This window comes from Rutilus rutilus (assembly GCF_951802725.1).
Source record: "Rutilus rutilus genome assembly, chromosome: 3".
Classification (NCBI taxonomy): domain Eukaryota; kingdom Metazoa; phylum Chordata; class Actinopteri; order Cypriniformes; family Leuciscidae; genus Rutilus; species Rutilus rutilus.
The window spans coordinates 20,312,621-20,334,126 of NC_140211.1; positions in this window are offsets into that span (position 1 = coordinate 20,312,621).

Here is a 21,506-nt window from a genome sequence, read left to right on the forward strand (position 1 = left end):
CTTATGACAGGCCGGTCTGCAGTGGATTAGAAGCTGTACTTTATTTTGTGAGACTCACCCCTGTGTTTTCGAAGCTTCAAAAGCAAAGGACAAATCTTCATTACACTCATTTTTGCTTAAAATAAGTTATTGCAACATAATTCTAGAACATTTGTACAAACTGCCATATATATATATATGGTATGGTGTATTCATATTTTAATAATGTGTCAAAGTAGAGTGATTTAATCTAGAAGCATAGGCAGTTTACATAATATCTAATGGACAAAAATGGTTGAAAAGTTATTTATTTAAACTGGATTTATTTAAACTGCATAATGAGGTACATTGAATGGGTTTATTTAAACACTTTATAGATACTTAAAAAATGGGCCTATTTTGAATTACAAAGAGAAAAATATCTCATGAGCCTGACACACAAGCAGATGTTTTCTTTAGGACTAATTGTGAGATTACGATTTCTTTGAGCTCTGAACATTTCTGCCTTCAAAAACTATTGCAAACAATCAACTGGAACATGCAACTGCACAGAAAAGAGAAGTCATTAAAGCACAGGGATGAGATAGAACCACGTTTTTAACTGGCAGGAGTTCAGGGGAGTTGCTTGTGTCATGAATCAGAGCTGTCAGAACTGGTCCCTCTAAACCAGCAGTGCTAGAGTAAGTTGAAATCGATGCATAATTAAATATACGACTCGCGTCTTTTGTGATGCCAAAAAGCCTGCATACAAACTGAGGAATTACAGCAGGGAAAAAACAGCAGCTCTTTTTTTATTTTTACTTTGCTTTATGTGAGTGAAAAGAACAAACTGGATATTAAATGGAAATGCAATGAATGGAAATGCACAGAAGCACAAAGTAAGATGGAAAAAATGGTTGAACGGATATAAACGGAGAACTTTGCTTTGCGTGGGGTGTTTGAAAGGATGAAATGATGCAGTCTATTCTCCTGCACGATGGCCACGCTGACAGATGGCAGAAGGCCACGTCAAGAGAACCATTTGCCACGCAAATAAAAATGGAAGTGCAGCTCTGCATCTCCGATAAAAGCACGTTTAAACTGTGCTTAGAGGACCCTTAAACGTCTGGCACTATACCCTGAATGGCACAGAGGAAGGTTGAGCGAAATCCTAAAACTGAACATTGAATTGAAAAGAAAATACTCAATGGACATGGCAAATGTACAGTATACCACTATATGAAATGGATCATTTCAGATGCATTCTGCATCCATTGTTCTGCTTTTTAATTTACTGATATTATTTCCCATCCTTTTAAAACTTCTTAAGGGGATTCAAAAAATCCAATTTATGGTTGGTTTGGTAAGTGACATTATTTATGTTTGGTTTCATCTTGTGACAACGGTCATGAAAATTGACACTAAAATGTAAGCCTGAGTACATCTCTCATGTTGAGAGAAACATGTACTAGAAATACACATGAGACAAGTGGGTAAGGAAGACGATGGTTTAATGTCCTCCAACAATCTGAGAATTATATTTATGATGATTTTACACATGCTCACTCATAGCACATACATCTGCCACCCATTTGATCAAAATTGTATTTGAGAGCACTTTTTCTTCATGCTGATGCCAAATGCCAAAATATATACAATGAATGGTGGGAAAGAGGTAGAAGGGCTGAAAAGCGAAATGACAGAGAGCGAGTTATACTGTCCCCAGTGAGTTCGCTTTCTAAATTGCTCTTTTCATTCCAGTTATTGTGGGTTTATTAATGTGGCTGTCTTGTGTTTGTGTCGCGTGTGTGTTTGGAGGCTCTGACAACTGTTTGACGTTCTGCTAAATGTTCTTGGTATCATTACTGTCTTTTATTCCCGGTGCAATTCAACAGAACAGTGTTTTCTTCAATTAACAACTACGTTTTAATTTGAGGTCTCTTAGGTTTTCATGTCATTGCTTGTTAGCATGCAGTGTTTTAGGTAACTAACAAAAGTATACAGAAACATCAACCCATTGTTTTGATCAGCAACAAACATTTTAACCATTTTTCTTTTGTGGTAATTTGTTTCCCCAACAGCTTAAAATCCCCCACATTATGCTAATTTGAACCGCATTTGAAACCAACATAAGAAAACAAGGGCTTATGAAACTGAAAACATGACACTGTGTCACACCTGTGTGACAACTAGCCCCGGTCTCATTTGAGTGCATGGCTGTTATCTGTGGTAAAATAAGCAAACACGGTTACACTTTATTTTAAGGTGTCATTGTTACAGTGTAATTATATATTTAAGTACTGAGTAATATTAATTAACATGTACTTACTAGGGTTAGGATAGGATTAGGATTTGGTTGAGGGTTAGTTGCATGTAATTATGCATAATTTACTGTTATTACTATGGTAAGTACATGTAACATATGTAACAAGGACACTGTAAAATAAAGTGTAACCACAAACACTTTTACACTCATCTTTGAGATTTACTATAGCGACACAACTACATTTTTAGCAGTATTACAGTAGTTATTCTCATTGTTTTGAAGGAGCAAAAATACGACTCTAATTAAATGTTACATTTTATATATATATATATATATATATATACAGTGGGGAGAACAAGTATTTGATACACTGCCGATTTTGCAGGTTTCCCCACTTACAAAGCATGTAGAGGTCTGTAATTTTTATCATAGGTACTCTTCAACTGTGAGAGACAGAATCTAAAACAAAAATCCAGAAAATCACATTGTATGATTTTTAAATAATTAATCTGCATTTTATTGCATGACATAAGTATTTGATCACCTACCAACCAGTAAGAATTCCGGCTCTCACAGACCTGTTAGTTTTTCTTTAAGAAGCCCTCCTGTTCTCCACTCATTACCTGTATTAACTGCACCTGTTTGAACTCGTTACCTGTATAAAAGACACCTGTCCACACACTCAATCAAACAGACTCCAACCTCTCCACAATGGCCAAGACCAGAGAGCTGTGTAATAACATCAGGGCTAAAACTGTAGACCTGCACAAGGCTGGGATGGGCTACAGGACAATAGGCAAGCAGCTTGGTGAGAAGGCAACAACTGTTGGCGCAATTATTAGAAAATGGAAGAAGTTCAAGATAACGGTCAATCTCCCTTGGTCTGGGGAACCATGCAAGATCTCACCTCGTGGGGCATCAATGATCATGAGGAAGGTGAGGGATCAGCCCAGAACTACACGGCAGGACCTGGTCAATGATCCAACTAAACTCCACTTGCCGTGTTTGGAGGAAGAAGAAAGATGAGTACAACCCCAAGAACATCATCCCAACCGTGAAGCATGGAGGTGGAAACATCATTCTTTGGGGATGCTTTTCTGCAAAGGGGACAGGATGACTGCACCGTATTGAGGGGAGGATGGATGTCAAGTCAAGTCAAGTCATCTTCATTTATATAGCGCTTTTAACAATGTAGATTGTCTCAAAGCAGCTTCACAGAGATAAATGTATAATATAACGTAAGATTGTTTTGGCTTTATAGCGGTTCTTTAATAAAGTTATTTTCCAGCTAAAGTTAGTTTTGATTGATTCGCTTCCGTCGCAACGATCATTTGTTTTTAAATTAGGGCCGCCAAGACGACACCATTCTCTCTACACAGACTTTAAACGCGAACCTGTGAGAAACGCTGATGGCGTTCAGATGCGCATTAAGAACGGGTTCTATAGTTATGTGCGTTTGAATATATGTGTGCAGGTTTGGAATTCCCTACAAACCAAACCTAAACAAATTACTGGTGTTTCCTTATAGTTTTGATTCAGAATTTTATCTTATTTTATCAATTCGGGGTAGATACGCAAATTGAGTTTTCCCGACGACGCGTTATCTGTAGAGTGGGAAAGGGATCCTCCATAGGGAGAGACTAGTTGGCCCTTCAGCACTGCATTGACATCGGGTCCAGGCGAAGGTCCTTCATCAGATCTGGAAACGGCCTGGATCCGGCAGGCTGCGGGAAAACCTTGGGATAAACAAAGACACTAAAATTAGCGTAGATGCCATTCTTCTCATGATGTAACAAGTACATCAGGATTTATGGGAAGTGTTCCCGGTTCCAGCTGACCTAATCTATGCAGCCTAATATTGAATTATAGAAGTCTATAATGTATTATGTGAACGCTATGTCAAAGAGATGTGTCTTTAATCTAGATTTGAACTGACAGAGTGTGTCTGCTTCCCGGACAATGGTAGGAAGGCTGTTCCAAAGTTTTGGTGCTAAATAGGAAAAGGATCTACCGCCAGCAGTCGATTTAGATATTCTAGGTATTATCAACTGGCCGGAATTTTGAGATCGCAATAGACGTGAAGGAGTATAATGCGTTAAGAGCTCGCTCAAGTACCGCGGAGCTAAACCATTTAGTGCTTTGTAAGTAATCAGCAATATTTTAAAATTGATGCGATGTTTAATAGGGAGCCAGTGCAGTTTTGACAGAACCGGGCTAATATGGTCATACTTCCTGGTTCTGGTAAGAACTCGAGCTGCTGCGTTTTGGACCAGCTGTAGTTTGTTTATTAAGCGTGCAGGGCAACCACCCAGTAGAGCATTACAATAATCTAGCCTTGAGGTCATGAACGCATGGACTAATTGTTCCGCATTTGTCAATGAGAGCATATGACGTAATTTAGATATATTTTTAAGATGGAAAAATGCGGTTTTACAGATACTAGACACGTGACTTTCAAATGAAAGATTGGTATCAAAGAGCACACCCAGGTTCCTAACCGACGACGAAGACTTAACAGAGCAGCCATCAAGTGTTAGACAGTATTCTAGGTTATTACGTGAGGAAGTTTTTTGTCCAATAATTAGAATCTCTGTTTTTTCAGAATTTAGAAGTAGGAAATTACGAGTCATCCAGTTTTTTATATCAGCTATGCATTCTGTTAATTTAGTGAATTGGTAAGTTTCGTTAGGTTTTGAAGAAATATAGAGCTGAGTATCGTCGGCATAACAGTGGAAGCTAATTCCATGTTTCCTAATAATATCTCCTAATGGCAGCATGTACAGAGTGAACAGCAGCGGTCCTAGTACTGAGCCCTGTGGTACGCCATACTGAACTTGTGATTGATAAGACATCTCTTCATCGCCAACTACTGGTCTGGCCTGACATGCATAACGCAGCGTTTAAATATATATATTTAATATATATGAAGAGTTCAGATGCAAAAGCCTCTAAGTGCCATCTGAAATTTTCTTCTAGAATGATCATTTTTATCAAGCTTGTATATTTAAGTTCAGTAATTTCACTTAAATGGCAATGAAAATTACCTATTAATTGTCATTTAAGTGAAATTACTGAACTTAAATATACAAGCTTGATAAAAATGATCATTCTAGAAGAAAATTTCAGATGGCACTTAGAGGCTTTTGCATCTGAACTCTTCATATATATAATTGGAAAAATATTTTATTATAAAAATATACTGGCCCTTTAGTAACTTAAATGTATTTATCTACTTTAGTTAATAAATTGTATAGCTAACTACTTTTTAGGAGTTTGATTGTGTAGTTGGTTACATGATTCAAATTAGGATTAGCTATAGCTTGGCAAGCAACACTTTTAAAGTCCCCCAACACTACATGAGTAATAAAGACTTAAAGGGTTAGTTCACCCTAAAATGAAAATTCTGTCTTCATTTACTCACCCTCATATTGTTCTAAACCTGTAAGACTTTCGTTCATCTTCGGAACACAAATGAAATCTGAGCTATTTCTGTCCATCCGTTGACAGCTATGAAGCTACCACTTTTGACACATCAAAAAGTTAATAAAGAGATCGTAAAACTAATCCATACAGTATGAATCGAGCGGTTTAGCCCAAATTTTCTGTAGAGATACGATTGCTTTAGATGATGAACAGATTTTTCGATGCTTTTATTCACATACAGTATAAATATTGATCAGCAAACATAAACAGAAGCTCAACCGAACCTGCCTGACGCATGAGAACAAACCTCATTGGTTCTTGCGGAGCTTGAGCTTCCATTTACCACAACTGATGTGTTCTTTGGTGAATGTTTATATGTGAATTAAAGCCTAAATTAAATCTGTTCGTCACATAAAGCGATCGTGTCTCTGAAAATGTTTACTAAACCGCTCGATTCATATGGATTAGTTTTACGATCGCTTTATGATCATTTTGAAGCTGGTAGTTGCATAGCTGTCAATGGAGGGACAGAAATCGCACAGATTTCATCAAAAATATTTTCATTTGTGTTCCGAAGATGAACGAAAGTCTTACGGGTTTGGAACAACATGAGGGTGAGTAAACGATGTCAGAACTAACACTTCAATAACATTTAAACAGCTGACTTGGGCTTGGCCATCCTTTTATTGTTAATATTGTAAAGACACAATTCTGTAGCTTGTATAATGAGCTGTAAGTCTACACTGCCCACCATTGTAATGTCTAATTTCTATAACTCTGTTTCATTCAAATTTATTCTGCTTTCAAACAGACAATGCAGGATTTGTGGAACCAGCTTGTCAGGTTTAATAAACTGTATTGTGTCTTTGGGAGGGATGCAGTCTTTACCCTTCTTAGATGATTTAGGCTCCAGTCTGAATACCTGTTCAAATACGAAATTACTCTATAAGACTGTGCCATTAGAGATGGAATCATAATAACCATGTATCATTATTTCAAGACAAGGAGCATTTCTTACTGACAAAGGAATTATCACAGTGAGTGAGCATTTGTTTATTAAAAATAATGAATATTTTTAACATGCTCCTCAGTTCTTAACACTTTTGATTAGGTGAAACAGCATCTTAAAGATTCCAGGTTCAAGGCATCCAACGAACGCGTCCAAGCAGCAAATTTGAAATATGAATGTTTAACATAGTAATATGTAAACAATGTCCTCTACACACTAAATCCGGCAGCAGAAACTCCAGCACAATAGAGTGCTGCAGGGATGATATATTTTTGTAGGCCAAAATCTGGAAATGAGTTTGGTACTTCTGGTTCCATTGTCCTGAAGGTGAATAAATTCCTGAAAAAAGGTCTGTGGTTAACACAAGCTCAAGATATTTTCATGTTTTATTCTATTACATAATATACATAAGTAATACCCTCTACTGATCTTTAAGTTTTTACTTGTCTTGAAAAAGGTGGTCGTCAGGGACATTCAATGTCATCATGCCAAACAGGTAAACTTGTACTCACTAGTCTTTTACAGCCTCACTGTGTTTATAATCACGCTCTTGTAAACTATTCTAACTCACATTTTGAGGGATTTTTTATTTAATTTAAATAAAGACTGAAAGAGTTGTCTGAAGCTTATTGGTGTTGATGTTAAAGTCATACTGTGATGTTGTTAGTTTATGTTTTTACTTCTGAAAATTCAGAAAAGTTGTGTTAATTTGTGAACATTATAAACAAAACATGTAAGAATCATAAACTTGTATTGGTCACAGAACTCATTTTAGGCACTAATCCAAAATCCAATATAAAAATCACATTAGTTTTTTTGTCGGTTAATGCTCAGAACAGACGTCAAGTCCCTACCTCACAGTGATTAACCTACCTGGTGTTTTTCACCCTAACATTTGCATAAAGTTGAGCATGTATCAACCTTTGTACGTGTGAATCCCACAATTGACTGCAGAGATACGATTGCTTAATATGATGAACAGAACACTTTTATTCACATACAGTATAAATATTGATCAGCAAACATTAAACAGAAGCTCAACCGAACAAACCTCATTGGTTCTTGCGAAAGCTCAAACGTTCTGTGTAACACACGAGAATGCACCTCATTAATTCTCGCACATCAAGCGAAGAGCTTGAGCTTCTGTTTACCACAACTGATGTGTGCTTTGGTGAATGTTTATATGTGAATAATAATAATAATAATAATAATAATTTGTTACATTTATATAGCGCTTTTTCTGAGACCTCAAAGCGCTTTACATAGACGGGGGAATCTCCTCAACCACCACCAATGTGCAGCATCCACTTGGATGATGCGACGGCAGCCATATTGTGCCAGAACGCCCACCACACACCATCTTGCTGGTGGAGAGGAGACAGTGATGAAGCCAATCAGTATATGGGGATGATTAGGAGGCCATGATGGACAGAGGCCAAGGGGCAAATTTGGCCAGGATGCCGGGATTACACCCCTACTCTTTTTCGAAGGACATCCTGGGATTTTTAATGACCACAGAGAGTCAGGACCTCGGTTTAACGCCTAGAGTAAATCTGTTCATCATATAAAGCGATGGTGTCTCTAGAGAAATTTTTTACTAAACCGCTCGATTCATATGGATTAGTTTTACGAACGCTTTATGAACTTTTTTGAAGCTTCAAAAAGTGGTAGTTGCATAGCTGTCAATGGAGGGACAGAAATCGCACAGATTTCATCAAAAATATTTTCATTTGTGTTCCGAAGATGAACGAAAGTCTTACGGGTTTGGAACAACATGAGGGTGAGTAAATTACGTCAGAACTAACACTTCAATAACATTTAAACGGCTGACTTGGGCTTGGCCATCCTTTTATTGTTATTACTGTAAAGACACAATTCTGTAGCTTGGTCAGCGTGTCACTCGGGATGAATTGAAAACGGCCATTAAGATCCGCTCACTCCGTGCAATTGGGCACATATCGTCACACAGAATTCTGCGATTGACCAATCAGAATAAAGTATTCAAAAGAGCTGTGTAATAAGTTGCTCTATTGCAGTTATCTGAAGTCTAAAACCTGCATGTTTTTTTCTTTCAGTTTTCTTTTCGTTTTTGGTGAGTTTTTGGTTATTTTGTGTGTGTGCGACTTTGACTAATGCCCCTGTTAGTCCACTGACCTTCCTCATGACAGCTATTCTCTGTCTTCTCCCTCAGTCTCACTCTCTCTCTGTATCACAGGGGACCTGTTAACCAGGCCCGAACTGCGTAAAGGCTGATGTTCGGAAGCCAGAGCACACTGGCTTTGTTTCATATTAATCACCAGGTGCCTGGGGTGCAGTTATTCTATCCACACAACAGCACCCGGCACTGTGCTCTACCCGGCCTGACACAACCCCACAGCAAGTTGCCAATCACCGACAGAGATTGAGAGAGAGAGAGAGAGGGACTAGGAACAAGTAAATGACAGGCTGATGCACTCCCTTAGCTCATGTAGCAGAGATATGAGGGCTGTCTGTTTCGAATAATAATAGAAATCAGCAGAAGAAGCGAGAGCGTCGGCACACTGATAGGAGGGTACAGGGAGATGAATGAGAGTTGCCATCAGTGCAGGACATTCATCTGGTTTAGCCATTTGGGTGTAAAGAACACATTTTCACTTAACCCAGTTTGAAATTGCAGGTTTTTAAAGGGTTTTGGTAGGTAAAAGATGGTTCAAGATCAACGTGACAAGGCATCTTCTATCTAAAGTTAGAGAAGGGACAGCTCTGGGTGATGCCAGTGATTGGTAGACGTGCTGTTGGACTGTGTCCATGCAATAGGGGACAGAGACAGCTGGGGGCTAGTAATAATGATCTGCTGTGGAATCATTATGTCGGACAGTGGAGATGGAGCAAAGGGAACAGCACAGCGGCAACAGCACACATGTAGAGAGGCAATTACGTTATTTCCAAAACTTTACTGCAGAAAACAGATTTGCCATACTCCCCAAGATTAATGAACTATAAAAATGCACTGTACAAAAAAAACGATTTGCCATTATGATATTTAAAGCTGAACATTACAAAAGGATTGATGGAAATTGTGCTTCATGTGGAAACATATAAATTAACCGGTTTCAAACAGAGTTAAACATTAATGTAGATTTTGCATACTGCAAATGTGCCCTTTTACAGTGTTTTAGTTGAAAAAAAAGTTACAAAAATGTCTACTGAATATAGAAAGCTAGATACTTCTGCACACCTCTTACCATGTGCAATTTTCTTCAGACAGGGCAGAGCCTGTGGTGAGAGGTGTTAAGAAAACAAACCGTGGCCAGAACCTAATTTTCGGCTGGTAAAATAATAATGTGCACCTCTCTGTGTGCATGTGAAAGTGTGAATTTGAATCCGTATGTGAATGGAGAACAGCAGTTTGCTCTTAATGAGAAGCGAAAAGGAAGAGAAAGATTCAGTGCCAGGATCTAGCATTGAAGCCAAAAGGGCTTTACCCTAATTCATTCAGCTACAGGAGTTGCTTTCTTTTTTACTACTTCCATCCATCATGCACACAGATAATAGATGCTCTTATTATCACTGTGAAATGTGCTATCTCGCTACAAGATTACCAGAGACAATGCCAAGATACAATAAATACATCATAAATATCCAATTTGAGCTCCATTCTCAAGACAGTTTGCACATCATTCGGCTGGCTTTTAGGTGCACCTCATCCCATCATTTCTGAACAGCACGCCAACTGATATGGCAACATTAACCATCTGGCAATAAATGAGGAAAGAATTCTCAGCTAATTTATCAAGCAGCGGGGATGTTTTTCTCCCCATTGATCCACTTCTATTCTTTCTTCATTTGCATTGGAGCTGTTTACAATGTTTTCTCTCTCACCTCTGAATGGTAATTTAGGAGAATTATTCTAGCAATTAATGTGTGCGAAAAACATCCTCAATTCTTTTGAATTCTTGTTAATATATATCCAAAAACATCCCATCTGTAGTTTGCATAAATGCTCAAGTTCAAGTTTATTGATTATTCCACGGAAAAAGTTCATGGATAATGGATCCCGCAAAAAAAATGTGAAGTGGGTTTTTTCATGAGTGATTATGAATTCTTTTTGTTTGTTTCCTCTTTAGAATTCATTCACACTATTCTCTCTGACATTATAAACTATTAATTCCATAACCCAGCAGCAGTGAACACATTTGCATTACATGCAACTTGCAGCTTTTGTCTTTACTCAATAAATAATCACACTTTCCAATTCATTTGCAAATTAATTCAAATTGATTTCCACTCAAACTGAATTGGCCCCAAACAGCACGATCTCCATCTCTGCGGAAGCATTATGCAGTGACATCAGAGAAAATATTGAAACAGAGTGTTCTGTGAAGAATCTGGGGACAGATAGTGAGGAGGAAGCTTATGACAGGTTGCTGGAGACTTATTAGTTTGTGAAGCGGGATGGAAGAGAAAAACATGTCAAAGTATTGCACGTGCAACAGAATGAGACAAAGGATCTCTATTGAGAATGGCTTTTCAGTTGCTGAATTTGAACTGAGGTAGCAAACAGAATGCAGGGTTGCCATTTGAATTTAAGGAAGCAGAAGTAAAAGTAATTATTGTAATTTTAACTAGAAAAGCTAATTTTGCCATGAAAAACTTTGAACGATGGCTTTACTAGCTTACGGACAGATCGATATATAGAACAGTAGAACTTATTTTCCCAGAATGCATCTTTCTGTCAATCCAATTCAACTTCCTGTGCGATGTGGCCAATTCCATTCAAATTCACATGAATTAAAAGTGAACCAGTTATTAAATTCTGAATTTTGTCCAACCCTGATTTGAAGACAAAAGAACAACATTAGATAGTAAGACTTACACAAATATTAGAACACTCAAATCTGATGCAGTGGGCAATATATATATATATATATATATATTTTTTCTCTCCTTTTCCCCCCTCTATTGCCTCTGTTCTGAAGACAGAAACAGAAAGAGTGAAGGTAGAAAAAAATGTGTTATGCTTAAATGAAGATACCTCGCTGTTGTTGCACGGAACTGCTTCTTTTGTTTACAACAATGGATTACAAAATTCTTTATATAAAAACCCTCCTCTGATGCCTCTGTTTTTAAATGAGGTCATAAATTGCAAGCCTCTCTGCTTTATGGTGATTATTATTTCAATTTTGTACGCCTGCATGCAGGTTTTTATTTTCTTGATAACGTTGAGCACTAAAATAGAAGACCGCAAGTTGCGAGGCTTGCGAAAACATTGGGCTTGGACCAGTAAACAGTACATTATAGGACTGCTGTGACTGATGGCATAATTAGCAGTGACATGAAACTCACTGGATCTATAGCACTCTTATAAAAGGTTGTAAATAATGACGCCATGCTAAAGGCAATGAAAAGAGAAATGTGTTATTTGAGGAGAATACAGGGAGAAGAAAGGCTTTGATAAAGACTGTGTGGAATTGGTGTCAGAGGATTTAAGACATGATGCAAACAAGATATGAGATATGATCTCCAGAGATCAGGGCATTGATTTTTCTTCTTAAGCTTTGGTCAGCTATATCAAAAGAGTGGCGGTACTTCAATCAAAATCTATTTGTTCAATATTTATTGAAAATGTAGGAGTGTGTGTTTTTTTCCACAGTAGACTTTTTTCAGCTTGCTCACCTTCCCACAATTCCATCTGCATTCCCTCTTCGCTCAGCTGTGGAGTTCTAGCAATTTACTATTTTATACAATGTTTTATTTTAAAAACATATGTTGTCCTCTGTGTGCGCGTGCGTGCGTACGTGCGTGTGTGTGTGTGTGTGTGTGTGTGAGTGTCTGAATTCACATACAAATCAGGCATGCTGTGATGTGCAGAAAAACAGGTATTAAGTGATTCAGGAGAGCTGGGCTGGCAGAGCTGTGTGAAATGAGGAGTCAGTGATATTTTTTCCAGACATGTGGTTCAGGCTCTCAGAAGCTGCCATATGGCCACGATTACACTCATTTATGAAACGTCTCGCACTGGATGCTTTTAGACTGCTGCTGTGTCTCCTAAGTGTTTGTCCTCTGCACTCAATTAAACTATAGAGGGCTGTGTATGTGAGTTTGTGCAATACAGACAGAGAGAGAGAGAGAGAAAACAGAGGCGTGTGGAGTTATGTAAAAAAATAAAAACACTATTATGTAAAAAGACAGCCAATCTCTGTGCTTACGCTAATGTTAGACTTTCTGCTTATTCCGAGGTTTACTGTCAGCTGGATCCAGGCCGTATCCAGATCAGATGATGGACCTGCGCCTAGACACGACCACAACGCATGATGTAGTCAGCCGGATCCGGGCCGGATCCAGACCAGATGGAGGAGCTGCACCTAGACACGACCACAACGCATGATGTAGTCAGCCGGATCCGGGCCGTATCCAGACCAGATGGAGGAGCTGCACCTAGACAGGACCACAACGCATCCCTGAAGTGTCAACTAGACTCTCTCCTGTGAAGGCCTCATCAACACAACCATCGACACTGATCCTCAACAAACCCATCTCCATACCGGCGTGACTCCGATCTTCAACCAGATGCAACTGGATAATACTCTGATTGTTCCAAACCAATCTGACTTCTTACCTGTAATGTTGCCTGAATCATAATCATACACTGCTCGTTCATTGGCCAGAGGAGGACTGGACCCCCTGACTGAGCCTGGGTTCTCCCAAGGTTTTTTTCTCCATTCTGTCACCTGATGGAGGTTTGGTTCCTTGCCACTCTCGCCTTTTTCCACCTTTGTTGCCATTGGCGTGGCTTGCTTAGTTGGGGACATTAAATTTAACATTTAATTTAATATTCAACAATAATATTGATCTGTCTGCATTGACACTATTCTACAAGAACTGAACTGAGCTGGACGATGACATCATGGTTTACTCCAGAGCGGCTATATATATATATATATATATATATATATATATAAATGAACTACAATAATAACTTTTTTAAAACAAAAATGAAACATCACTGAACTTGCTTAAGCTGGACTGTGGCGCTATTATCTTCTGGAAACAAACGGTTTTGCATTATTTTCCTGTTATCTCTGTAAAGCTTCTTTGAAACAATCTGTATTGTAAAAAGCGCTATATAAATAAATGTGACTTGACTTGACTTGTACTAACTCTGACAATATAAATTTTAATGGCATAATGATATTTGCTGTATTTCTGTACAGTATTGCTGTAATGACTTCTAGGACATTACCTCAGTTGGACAACACAGTGGATCAATTTAATACACTGTAAAAAAAAAATACATCTGGTCACATCTAAATTTTTCAATTAGTCTGACATATTATTTCTCATTGAGCCAATGTTAACAGACTATTGCAACAAGAATTGCACTTGGGCCAATTAAAAAATTTAGATGTGATCAGTCACTAGAAAATTTTGACTTGGAGAGGTTAGAATTTTTTTACAGTGTATCTATTTATTTGACTCAACCTTACAAAATTAACCAAGGGAACTAAAAAGGGGACAGTTTGATATCTGTATTAAAAGTCAGCAATTTCTAAATGAATGTTATTGAACTTATTGATTTGTTTATTTTTTAATCAATAAAAAATGTATAAAAATGAATCAAAATAAGTCATAACTCGATCTTCCGTTGAAACGGCAGATTTATCTCTGGTTACGTATACCAGACTTCTCCAAATGTTAAGGGTACTACGTTTACATGACAAAGATGTACTAAAAATGGAAAAGTTTTTCCAAAGGGACACCGTTGTAAAAATAAAATATCCACAAAACAAGAATCCGCAAAAATGACTTAAAACGCTGCGTTATGCATGCCAGGCCAGTAGTTGGCGATGTCATGTAAAGGAAAACTATACTACTGAACAGATATATAATATATAGATATAACAGATATACAGTGGGGAGAACAAGTATTTGATACACTGCCGATTTTGCAGGTTTTCCCAGTTACAAAGCATGTAGAAGTCTGTAATTTTTATCATAGGTACTCTTCAACTGTGAGTGACGGAATCTAAAACAAAAATCCAGAAAATCACATTGTATGATTTTTAAGTAATTAATTTGCATTTTATTGCATGACTTAAGTATTTGATACATCAGAAAATCAGAACTTAATATTTGGTACAGAAACCTTTGTTTGCAATTACAGAGATCATACGTTTCCTGTAGTTCTTGACCAGGTTTGCACACACTGCAGCAGGGATTTTGGCCCACTCCTCCATACAGAACTTCTCCAGATCCTTCAGGTTTCGGGGCTGTCGCTGGGCAATACGGACTTTCAGCTCCCTCCAAAGATCTTCTATTGGGTTCAGGTCTGGAGACTGGCTAGGCCACTCCAGGACCTTGAGATGTTTCTTACGGAGCCACTCCTTAGTTGCCCTGGCTGTGTGTTTCGGGTTGTTGTCATGCTGGAAGACCCAGCCTCGACCCATCTTCAATGCTCTTACTGAGGGAAGGAGATTGTTGGCCAAGATCTCGTGATACATGGCCCCATCCATCCTCCCCTCAATACGGTGCAGTCGTCCTGTCCCCTTTGCAGAAAAGCATCCCCAAAGAATGATGTTTCCACCTCCATACTTCACGGTTGGGATGGTGTTCTTGGGGTTGTACTCATCCTTCGTCTTCCTCCAAACACGGCAAGTGGAGTTTAGACCAAAAAGCTCTATTTTTGTCTCATCAGACCACATGACCTTCTCCCATTCCTCCTCTGGATCATCCAGATGGTCATTGGCAAACCTCAGACGGGCCTGGACATGTGCTGGCTTGAGCAGGGGGACCTTGCGTGCGCTGCAGGATTTTAATCCATGACGGCGTAGTGTGTTACTAATGGTTTTCTTTGAGACTGTGGTCCCAGCTCTCTTCAGGTCATTGACCAGGTCCTGCCGTGTAGTTCTGGGCTGATCCCTCACCTTCCTCATGATCACTGATGCCCCACGAGGTGAGATATTGCATGGTGCCCCAGACCGAGGGAGATTGACCGTCATCTTGAACTTCTTCCATTTTCTAATAATTGCGCCAACAGTTGTTGCCTTCTCACCAAGCTGCTTGCCTATTGTCCTGTAGCCCATCCCAGCCTTGTGCAGGTCTACAGTTTTATCCCTGATGTCCTTACACAGCTCTCTGGTCTTGGCCATTGTGGAGAGGTTGGAGTCTGTTTGATTGAGTGTGTGGACAGGTGTCTTTTATACAGGTAACGAGTTCAAACAGGAGCAGTTAATACAGGTAATGAGTGGAGAACAGGAGGGCTTCTTAAAGAAAAACTAACAGGTCTGTGAGAGCTGGAATTCTTACTGGTTGGTAGGTGATCAAATACTTATGTCATGCAATAAAATGCGAATTATTTAAAAATTATACAATGTGATTTTCTGGATTTTTGTTTTAGATTCTGTCTCTCACAGTTGAAGAGTACCTATGATACAAATTACAGACCTCTACATGCTTTGTAAGTAGGAAAACCTGCAAAATTGGCAGTGTATCAAATACTTGTTCTCCCCACTGTACATATATATATAGACTGAACACGTATATAATATGCATGCACATGACATCACTGTTTTCACTAATTTGCGTTTTTATAGTTTACACAAAAACAATAACGGTATTGTTTTAAAAAACGTGCACGTTTTCAAAAGTCATGTAAATTAACCGCCAAAACACATAAAAGGTTTTCCGTTTTTTGTTGAAAATGGTGTCTTGTTAATGGCCCCTTAGTCTGCTTAAACCCAGCCCCTTTCTTAAAATCAGGTGGAAACTCGCATTCAGATTTATTTCCATACAATCAGCAACCGATGGACTGAGCCAGGTCTCTGCACAATGGAAGAAAGAATCTATCGCTACTTCTGTTTTATTGTTACTTGAAGTAAAAACACATTGCAGGAGCATCACAACTGTGGTGACCCTGCATGTGTAGTTATGTAACCTTGTCAAAATAAGAAACATAAACCATTATTGTCACGTTTTACACTACTCATTTTTCATTAAATAAAAAAAAAAAGTCAGTTGTGAAAGAGTATAAAAACCTCAATATAGACACTTTTAAGCTTTAGAACATAAGCATTACGTGTGAATTCATGATCCATAGTTGGAAGGAAATAATGTAAATGTCTTCAAAGTTCTTTAAGTATAGTTGCACAAATGGTATCTGCACTTCATCTCTGTGTATGTGAATAAATGCAAGTGCATGCGGGCATGAGACTCTGCTTGTCATCACTTGCCCTCATGTCTGCCTCTTGTCCCCTTTGTCAACGTTATCACACACTCTTATCAGTGTGGCGGCACCATTTTTTGGAACAAATTCCGGGCCTCCCGCTCCTCCCCCATTCATGGTCCTGCATTCTCAATCACCTCTCATTTACTTGCTTTTCCTCTGAAATAGAATAAGCGATGTATGAGTTTCTCTTATACATCCTCAGTTAGCACCAGAAATGCATTGTTATTTAACTTCTGGCCTATAAGCAAAACATTTTTTTTATGTTAGCGTTGATAACGGATAAATGGCCAATGAGTTTTGGTCTGCGATCTCTAACCCAGAATAAAACCATACTCCGGAGCAGGTTAGCCGTGTAGCGTAAATTACCATGGCGATGAAACCCGCTAAAAACCAATCCACCTTCTTGAGCCGGAAAAAACAGTTTGCTCAAACTAACTTTTGACTAGATTGCTAGAGATTGCAAACTAACAAACTAGATTGCTAACAATCTAACAAACTTGACTGGGTAGCTACTGAAGCCGGCTTTCTGCAATAGGCCACTGAACTAAAATAAACAAGATTCATTTAAAACCAAATGTGCTAATCTGAATTAGCACGACTGAGGTCGCCTATAAAACGTACAATGAACCAAGAAAAGCTTAACATTTTATGGAACGGAGAAGCAAATCCAAGGAAAACAATGAGAGCAGAAAAAAGACTGCAATCAAAAAACTTTACAGAACAAAAGAAAACTCATAGCAAAGAAAGGCTGCAAACATCGGCTGTGGAATCAAAGGAATGCTAGGAAATCTATTTGTAATTAATTCAATGCAAGTTAACACACTTCTACATGAATAATACAACAATTTCAGATAAAATTGAATAATCAGCTTTATTACCTTTCTGTTTTGTGAAATCTGTGGGTTGACACTACAGTAGCTATGGAAGAATATAAAAATAAACCACAAAAATGACTGCTGCTGGCGCCCCGGAGAGAGAGGTTTAAGACTGGCGGAGGACCTGCAAAAAAAGATACTGACCAGTTGGATGAATTACTGACAGGTGTAAAATTGAGAGCCACAACCTCTGGAAAACATACCCGATGACCATGATTTCTTGGAGGAAGACTAGAATTACTCCTGGGGCCGGTTGCACCAGCTGTGCATGAGTTACAACTTAGCCTAGTTTTGATGTAAATGGACACTAAGTTACTGCTTGTGCACTAATAAATATTTGTGCGTTGCACCATTAAACTTGGTTGAAGCACAACTCTACGTATAAACTAAATATTTACGGAAGACAGGGCTTAGATTAAGCCAGAATTAGGCCTTAGTGAGCAAGTACATAACCAGCCAGTGTTCAAAACTATCTGCTTGCCTTAGCTCGATTCAAAACGGTAAGCTTGTAATAATGTTTTTAATTCCAGTGGTACTGGTGGATTTCCACGGGAAATTCGAGCATGTCTTTGCGTCATTACGTCACATCTGTACACTTAAAGAAGGAGTCTCGGCTAGTAGGCTATGAGTGTGAGGATGTTGGAGGTGGAGATTTATAGCCTTTTCTCACAGCACTTGATATAATTAAACTTATCAATTTGATGGCGGATACAGAAAGGTTCAAACGACAATCAGTGACAACTGGAGATTCACCCGTTGTAAAACGCGAAAGACTTCGAACTTCGGAGAAAAAAAGAGACTGCAACCGGGCCCATGCAAAAACAAGGATAAATATCGGAAGGGCGTTAAATGTTGTCACGCAATGTAAACGCGATTTACTACAATGCTTTTTCCCCCTTAATTGGTCAGAACAAGTGGATATGTTACTTGTTCAGATTACATTTTCCGGTGAAAATTCTTATGTTTGTCATACTTCCAAAAAGTAGAATCTGTGATTCCGAATGCCAGTATCCACACCAGCGCGGTGATTGACAGCCGCACATTCTCCTCAAAACATTGGATTCATCCACACTGTGCCATGCCGAGGCACAACGCACGTAAAGTTGATAATTCCACGAATAACTGCAATTGCAGATTTCGAACAGAAATGGCGACAAAGAGGAAAAACGGCGGACTGCAGCTTTAAGTACACTAACTTTTATAAATGTGCCTTAGAAAAAAACATTACTGGTGTGCATCTTGAGACAAACCAATAGCACTGACATATTTTAGATATGCCAGTGCAAATTGCTTTCACTAAAAACAGCTCAAACTTGCATTGTAGTTTAGGAATAGGTTTAAGCCTTGTCTGTGAAACCAGGGGCATGTGGTCTTTAATCACAACATTAAAGAAGTTAAACCTGCCTCCTGGTTGGTTTAACTTAAGACACAGTTTAGTCCTGGAGTAGCTCTAATCTTCCTCTGGACTAGACTAAGCCTATTTCAAACCATGACAGAAAAAAGCAGATTTTTGTTTAAAGACCCATATAAGTCTAAGACTATAGGCTTAGGGCCCTATCATACACCCGGCGCAATGCAGCGCTAGGCGCAACGCAAGTGTATTTAGCTAGTTTTAGCCTGACGTAGTTATCATTTTCACGTCCTGCAAAGGTTGTTTAAATAGCAAATGCATTTGCGCTCATTGGTGCGCCCATGGGCGTGCTGGTCTGAATTGCTGTAACGAGGTGTGTTCTGGCGCATTGTTGGCGGGTTGCTATTTTGAGGCAACTGAAATAGACTGTGCCATTGACCAACTGAAACCTGGTCTAAAGTCAATTGTTCAATATATATTTTTATTTTATTTTATTTTTTATTTAAAGAGCGCGTTAGTAATAAGACCTATAAGTGGGTCTACACCACGCGTCCACTCTGCTTATTATTACACAGACAGGGAAGCGCAGCAGCACACAAACATGCCAAATATTAAAAATAAAAGGATTACAATATAAAATATTAATATTGTGTACATAAAGATATGGTGGAATCCGGCTTGTCCCGGTTGATGGTCTGCTTGCGCGCTTATCTCGCGCACGAGCACGATTCGTTTGCTCTCTGGAGACGCGTTCAGTCTTTCCGCTTGCAAATTCCGTCAAGTAAATGGCGCAAATGTAACAGGCTTTTAAAGGAAACTGGAAATTACACTCTGATTGTTTTTTTGGACGTTACGCCAAAAACACACCCATTACTCATTAAGATAATAGGGACAATCCTTTTAGACCATGCGCAGGGCACGCCGACCTTTTTCCCGTCTTTAAACTAGCAAAAATGGATTCGGACATGCCCTTAGTGCACTTGTGCCATGCGCTTTAGACCATGCGCTTAGATCGTTAAAATAGGGCCCTTAATCTCTGTCCGGGAAACGGCCACTAAAAATCTAAAATCAATTATCTTAAATTATGCAAGTGAATTTATTATTATAATCTACAGTATGAAAAATGGATAATATGCTTAATATGCTTTAAGACAAACCATGTGCAAATTCACAAGTCAGCGCTATTGCTGAGCATTTTCTCTTTAAAACTATGTGAACCACCAAAGACAGTTTCAAAAACGCGAAATCGGGTTGGTTTCTGACGTCACAAACAACCTTGTAACCAATCAGGTCAGTGTGTGGATCTCTGAGCTGGTGTGAGTGAGTGGAGGCGGGGCTAATTTACATATTCACAGAACCGCTTATACTAAATAAGGCAAGGATGTTACATACAAGTTATTTTAAGACATGAAGAAAAGGAAAAAACTTTTCAATATGTTATTTTGGTGATCAAAGATGAGTTTTAAGCCATACAATTAATGACTACAGGGGGACTTTAAATTATCAGTGTTTTGAAGGTTAACTTTTAAGTATATTTGACAATAACAAAGGTAATCTAAATGTTAAATAGTGGAACTAAGCACAAATCAGTATCCAAAAAACTTTCAATCTTAGAAATGTAAGTTGACAATCTGATTCTTTTGCAACTAATAGCGGTTTATGCCTCATACTGGTGCATAATCCTCCGCTGTCTACTGCTTTGCTGTACATCACTTTTCCTGCCTCTGTTTCCATGAGAACCGAGGACATTTTTTTGCTGTCACAAATCTAAGATAACCCCAAGTGGTCCATATGCGTGTCCCACTTCAAACCAGCTGGGGGCAATCAATTCTGACATCAAAACTTAAAATGACACATGATTAGAGACTAAATGTTTAATGCTGCTTCTTAATAACTTAGAACTGTGAGTTTCAACATCACCAAAAAATATTTGGTGTTCAGACACCGTTTTCTCAAATGTTCATATCTCATTTTTAAAAAGACTGATCAGCATTCATTGTGAGTGATGATGATGACGTATCTAGCCTAGAAACTCCAACATCAGCAATAGCAGACTCACTTGAATGCTCCCACCAATGATCCATCATTTACCCTGCAAGTGAGTGGCTCTCTCGGGCCTCATGCAGCACCCGAACGCCTCTATCCTGAAGTCTGTGAGAATGCACATAGACAAAACATCCATATTTCAAATTCATCATATCCACATAATATTTTGTTACCAAGAATGATTGCACTGATCATTTGAATGCGAATAAAAGCAGTATAATGGCAATAGTTTATACTGAAAGCTTTTACTAGCAAATAGATTCATTTGAGATTTTTTTTGACACATCAATTCACAGCATCTTCTACAAGCAACTTAATTGGGTTTATGTGCCCTGCTTAAGCACTCAGTGATGATAGTCTCAGCCTCAGTCTGA